This window comes from Porcisia hertigi (genome assembly GCF_017918235.1).
Source record: "Porcisia hertigi strain C119 chromosome Unknown contig_3, whole genome shotgun sequence".
Taxonomy (NCBI): domain Eukaryota; phylum Euglenozoa; class Kinetoplastea; order Trypanosomatida; family Trypanosomatidae; genus Porcisia; species Porcisia hertigi.
The window spans coordinates 231,393-238,623 of NW_027150677.1; positions in this window are offsets into that span (position 1 = coordinate 231,393).

A 7,231-nucleotide genomic window follows, 5' to 3' on the forward strand; every position below is an offset into this window, starting at 1 on the left:
AACGCCCTCGCCGACAGCATGACCAGCAGCGCAAAAGACAACGCCCTCACCGACAGTGTGCCCAGCAGCCAACAAGACAGCGCCCTCGCCGACAGCATGACCAGCAGCGCACAAGACAGCGCCCTCGCCGACAGCATGACCAGCAGCGCACAAGACAACGCCCTCGCCGACAGTATGACCAGCAGCGCACAAGACAGCGCCCTCGCCGACAGTGTGCCCAGCAGCGGAGAAGACAGCGCCCCCGCTGACAGCATGACCAGCAGTGCACAAGACAACGCCCTCGCCGACAGTGTGCCCAGCAGCGGAGAAGACAGCGCCCTCGCCGACAGTGTGCCCAGCAGCGGAGAAGACAGCGCCCCCGCTGACAGCATGACCAGCAGCGGAAAAGACAGCGCCCTCGCCGACAGCATGACCAGCAGCGCACAAGACAACGCCCCCGCTGACAGCATGACCAGCAGCGCACAAGACAACGCCCCCGCTGACAGCATGACCAGCAGCGCACAAGACAGCGCCCTCGCCGACAGCATGACCAGCAGCGCACAAGACAGCGCCCTCGCCGACAGCATGACCAGCAGCGCAAAAGACAGCGCCCCCGCTGACAGCATGACCAGCAGCGCACAAGACAGCGCCCTCGCCGACAGTATGACCAGCAGCGGAAAAGACAACGCCCTCGCCGACAGCATGACCAGCAGCGGTAAAGACAGCGCCCTCGCCGACAGTGTGCCCAGCAGCCAACAAGACAGCGCCCTCGCCGACGGTATGCCCAGCAGCCAACAAGACAGCGCCCCCGCTGACAGCATGACCAGCAGCGGAAAAGACAGCGCCCTCGCCGACGGTATGACCAGCAGCGGAAAAGACAGCGCCCCCGCTGACAGCATGACCAGCAGCGGAAAACACAGCGCCCTCGCTGACAGTATGCCCACCAGCCAACAAGACAACGCCCTCGCCGACAGTATGACCAGCAGCGGAAAAGACAGCGCCCTCGCTGACAGCATGACCAGCAGCGCACAAGACAACGCCCTCGCCGACAGTATGCCCAGCAGCGGAAAAGACAGCGCCCTCGCTGAGAGCATGACCAGCAGCGCACAAGACAACGCCCCCGCCGACAGTGTGCCCAGCATCCAACAAGACAGCGCCCCCACTGACAGCATCACCAGCAGTGCACAAGACAACGCCCTCGCCGACAGTGTGCCCAGCAGCGCACAAGACAGCGCCCTCGCTGACAGTATGACCAGCAGCGCACAAGACAGCGCCCTCGCCGACAGCATGACCAGCAGTGCACAAGACAACGCCCTCGCCGACAGTGTGCCCAGCAGCGGACAAGACAACGCCCCCACTGACAGTATGACCAGCAGCGCACAAGACAGCGCCCCCGCTGACAGCATGACCAGCAGTGCACAAGACAACGCCCTCGCCGACAGTGTGCCCAGCAGCGGACAAGACAGCGCCCTCGCCGACAGTGTGCCCAGCAGCCAACAAGACAGCGCCCTCGCCGACAGCATGACCAGCAGTGCACAAGACAACGCCCTCGCCGACAGTGTGCCCAGCAGCCAACAAGACAGCGCCCCCGCTGACAGCATGACCAGCAGTGCACAAGACAACGCCCTCGCCGACAGTGTGCCCAGCAGCGGACAAGACAGCGCCCTCGCCGACAGTGTGCCCAGCAGCCAACAAGACAACGCCCCCGCCGACAGCATGACCAGCAGTGCACAAGACAACGCCCCCGCCGACAGTGTGCCCAGCAGCGGACAAGACAGCGCCCCCGCTGACAGCATGACCAGCAGCGGGCAAGCCAACGACTTCGCCGACAGCATGATCAACAGCGAACAAGACAACGCCCCCGCCGACAGCATGACCAGCAGCGGGCAAGCCAACGACTTCGCCGACAGCATGATCAACAGCGAACAAGACGACGACTTCGCCGACAGCATGACCAGCAGCGGGCAAGACGACGATTTCGCCGACAGCATGACCAGCAGCTGAGGAGGCGACCGCCTCTACCCCCGTGGCAACGGTGCCGCTGGCCTCCGCAGCACGTGGAGCCTCGTGTCCGCTGGAGTGGCGCTGATGGTGGCACTGACTGTTGGTATGAGTACCTAACAAAGGAACGCCAGGCGCACTGCTCATCTCAACTGCTGGTGCGGCCACCCAGCGAGGGTTGCATACACCACCGACACCCCCCGCTGGGGATGTCATGACGCACCCTGAGAGGGCCCCGACCTGAACCCGGTGAGCGTTTGATGTCCCATAGTGCATGCGCACAGCCCACCTACACTACCCCAAGTTCGCATCCGAGCAAGAATCCGGACGGCGACTATTACCAGCGAAGAGTGGGAGCCAAAGAAGCCCTCTTGTCTTCTCAAGTGCTTCACACGTATCCGACGAGTGAGGTGGCGTGTACGCAAACGGGGGTGACACGCGGTGATGCCCGTCGGCGGTACGCGAGGAAACACCCTGGGCCGCGATAGCACCAGCCCCAGCCCAGCGGTGTGATGGTCCATGAGCGGTGGCTGGGTGTGACACCACGGACCGTTGTCTTGAGGTACGGTTGCTGTCGATGGCTCATCGTGCCGAGTGTCCTCGCTGGTCCACGTACTCGGTTGATGGGCAGGTGAGTGTTTGGCACCCCACCTCCTCACCTCATCCACACTCGGGCGGTGGTGGTGTCGTCCTCTTCACCCCCTCCTCAACCACGTCTTTGTTACTTATTGAATTCCCCTTACCCCCCTTCCCAGGTTATACCCGCTTACTTTATTATCCGCGTGTGTGGGGTGGGTGAGTGCAGGGGTGGGATCGACGGTTGGAGCGGCGGACATGGAGGGCCGTCGATGTGGATGCTGTATACAAGGCGAGAGGGCCCACTCCTCCTCTTCTTCCTCATCTCTCCCCCCTCTCTCCTCACACACCCCTTCTCTTCATACCCCCACTTCTCCTCCCACCTCCCCTCGAGACAGCACGCACACACACACACACACGCACGATTGGGACGAGCAAAACAAAGGACAGCGTGACAAGAGATATGGAAACTATGTCGTGGTGTGTGTCGTCGTGTTGGTCGATAGCGGTGCTGGGGGAGCCCGTGTGCGTTTCTGGGCTTTACGCACCGATGTGTGGATGGGTTGGTGTGTGGATGAGTGGGTGTGTGCTCCACCGCCCTCCCGTCTCCCCGTCACCCCTCCCCTCACCACCCATCCCCAACGCGGTGCATTTCTCCTTTTTTCTCTTTTTGGGCTCTCTACTATCCTTGACTTCTTCACTTCACCCCCTTCCGCTCCCCCTTCACTCCTTCAGAGGTGTCCTCCAATGAGGGTGGGGATTTATGTTTGTGTGTTTCTCTTCTTCTCCCCCCTTCACAGCGCCCACATATACACCTGCGGTCTGTGATGGCGACAGCACCACGTCCCTGTGCCCCTCCCTCCCTCCCCTACGACACAGAGTGAAGGGAGAGTGAGTGAGGGTGTTGAGTCCACCCCTCCGTGTCTCCGCCCTCTCTCCCTCCCTCTGTCTCTCTGTATGTGTGTGCTTGTCCTTCCTTATGTATCTCGTTCACTTCCCTTTTCACGTCGACACCAGTGCGCTGTCAACACGGAACCAGAAAACCATTGTGACCCAAAACACCACTTGAGCGCAGCACAGCAGAGGGGCTCGCTGGCCACGTCGGCGCCTGCGCCTGCATCACCCGGGTACATCCTCGGCTGCTCACGGCCTCGACGGTGTCGCAGCGTCAAACTGTCGCAGGGCTGCCCCGACTCCCTCCATGGTCATTCTCATCCCTCCCCTATTCTATCTCTCCCTCATCTGCTGCTTCCCTGTCCCTTTCACTGCCCTCTGCTCATGACAGGCACACGCGCAACCGCGCTTGTCCTGCTCCACGCGCACCCAGTCACCCGCGCACACACAGCACATACCCGCTGGCCTGCGCCTTTTCACTGGACGTCCTCTCCACCTCCTTGACCACATCATTGCCGCCGCCAGCGTGCGCGACCGCACTGTCGGCACGCCCCGCCCCCTCCCCAAGCAGCGCACACCGCGGGCGCCCTGACCGCAGGCAACCCTTGCATCGTCGGCGAGGTACAGCACCGCGCCCTGCAGTCGGTCACGCAGGACCAGCACAGCGGCATCGACCCCCGCGTCACTCATTCAGCTTTGGGCCTGCCCTACGTTGTAGCAGCACGTGGAACCGCGGACACCAAAGGCGCAGTGGACTAAAAGGCGACAGCGGATGAGCAATCCAAAGAGACACACACACACACACACACACACACGCAATGCGTCGAGTGAGGCGGCTTACAGCCCACGACTGTCAACTTTGGAGAGAGGCGGCGACGGAAAACGGGGGAGTGACACGGGGGGTGTGCGGGGCGGGACGGGGCGGACTGGCGTGCGGCTACACTGGGCGGAGAGCGTTGCCACATGGAAGCCGGGCTACATGCGCTGGAAAACGTGGTCCCATCAGGAGGACACCGCCGCCTCGAGGTGGCAGTGCTTACAGACTCCCCCCCCACTCCCTCACCTCACTTCTGATGGCGCTGGACACACAGGCCCAACCAGCGTGGAAGATGGAACCCTCGCACGTATTTGGTCCATCACCCCCAAACCCACTCGGCGCAAAGCCCACCTGTCCTTCCAGCTCGTATTCCCCCACTGCGGTGTCCCGCGAAAAAAGGCCGTGGACAAAGCAGCCAGCAGGGGGGAATGCCATGCCTCAATCCTACCCGGCATGCATCACAGACGTTGTGGCAGGCATCAAGCGACAACTTGGGAAAGAAACAGATGCGGCGCTCACCAACGGCGAGGGGCCCGAACACGCATCGGTCCAACTCACTCGGCCACGTCCACCCCCTACCCCGCCCCCCGAAAAAAAAACAGTGAAATAGGATCGCAGTGGAGAGTCCATATTGGTGCAATATCGTACGGACACCTCCAAACACTTTGGGTGGCTACGTAGGGCCATTCGTAGGTAAGGAGGACAACATGGCCTGCCGATGGTGTCCACTCATTGGACCCAGATCCACCCCCCCCCCCTCCTCCCTACTCTAGCCGTGGCAACACGGCAGCAGGATCCACTCGTGTGTCCGGTCCGTCTCACCATATGCGCCTCGCGACAAGCGGGAGTAACGCACATGATGACGAGACACCGGTGGCAGGGGAGGGCTCAGGCCCCCAGTAACGCTGCAAGGGGCGGGAAAGGCACAGGGGTCCTACAAAAAGGTGTACAAGTGCCACACATGCGCTGAGGTGGTAACCCCTCCCTCCCTGTGAGAGGCCTCTCGGAGCACCACATGCCCACACCCAACTCCCCCTCCCGGTGACCCACCGAGAAGACTCGATGCACCAGACACGCGCCCCAGGAACCTCAATAGAGAGAGTGACAGCAAAGAGAAACGTTGTGTCCTCGGAGGTGCAGGTATCCTCAACAAGCGAGTAGCGGCAGCGCCTCCCCTGACAGTGCTGCAGGGGAATGTTTTGAAACACGACATGGCTCACACGCCACAGATGCCCGCTGAGGTCGCCCAGCCGCCCACCGCCGCCGCCAACGGCTACACTTCGGTGCCCGGTGTGGGGACTATGTGGGTCCGCCTAGAGGGACAGTATCCCACAGGATCAGGACCCACTGGGGGGGGGACATGACCCCAAGACTCCGACCCACCACCCCTCCCGGGGGTAGACAAGTCACGCCCGAGGCCACAGTCCCCTGGCGTCATTCCATGTCCGCACACTGCGAGGGGGTATTTCGATCCAACACAGCCCCTGTGTGGCTCCACACGACGACACGGCCCATGCACACACATCGGAGACCCCTCCCCCTCCAAATGAGTGGCAACGCGAAGCCCTTTGCAGTGTGCCCGATGTGCGAGAAACGGTATGAACGGTGGACCATTCTTGTCTGGCGCATCCCCGCACGCACCACAACGAGGGCACAGTGACCCAACGCAAGATGCCGGGTGGGACCGATCCACACAGGGAGCTTGTCGCGAGAAACACCACATGCCCGCACTGTCCGCGCACACTTGCGGATGAGCAGTGTCTCACGCAGCATCCAACTGTCTCCCATGGCCAAGCTGCAACCCGCCATCCCCCATGGCCCACGGAAAGAGATCTGCAAGGTGTCCTCGACTCACCTATTGGTCTGTCCCACACTAGCCAACGTTGGAGGAGACTGTGGCATAGAAGATGGTCCGCTGCATAGGGTTGTCCAGTGTAAGCGATTGGCGGTGTACCCCAGCCGACTACTCGGCCTCGCGGATCTGGCCGAGATTCCCAATCCAGAAGAGGACGAGAGCAACATTGAGCGCCAATTGCGTTAATCGACGGCACTCCTCGCCCCCATGATAATGATACCGAGCGGCGGCCTGGCAGCGATCCACATTTTACTTTTCTGCTCCTGGGCTGACCATCTGGGGCTGCACAGGGTGTGGCCTGTCGTGACGACGTGTGGAGGGTGCGGGACTCGCCCGCGTTTGAGTTGCACCGGCAGGCTGGGAGAAGAAGGCCCTGTAGTGTATATGCTGGGAGACATCCATGCTCCTCCCCCCCCTGCACAGTGTCACCCCCCTCATCTTCACAGAGGTTGAGAGACGGAGAAGTGAAGGTGTTCTAAAAACGTGTGTCCCTGCGAAGGGGCACGTGCAGAATGAACGCACACACGGATATGTAGACAAGCATGTACGCATTACATCTTTGCTCTGTCTCACTCCCCTTCCCCCCCCCTCCCTCTCCACGCGCATGATGTGAACCATCCACCCATCCCCCACCCCACATCCCCATCCCATCACGTCGCCCCACCCTCTCTGCCCTCCCAAACCCACCGCCCACCACTCCCCTAGACTGCACAATCCTGCGCCTATCACCGGCACTCTCAATCGCTCTTTCCTTACTGAACCGCCCTCTCCGCCCATTCAGAGGCACGCACAGCACATACCCGCTGAGCAGCACCTCCCCACTCACTCGCCTTTTCCCTACACCCCCCACCCGCCTATATTCCTACACGACCTACCCCACCGCCAGTATGTCCCGCAACTGTTTGGGTAGCACGCACCAGAGACGTCGCAGCGCTACACGCCTGGTGCGCCTCGCAGCCGTGACGTGTCTCGCACTGGCTGTCGTCTCCGCTGCCGTGTGGGCACAGACCACCGGCGACTTGGCTGCGGGTCACCGCTGTATCCACGACGAGCTACAGCAGCGCGTTCTGCAGTCGGTGGCGCAAGAGCACATTGGCCTCGATACTCTC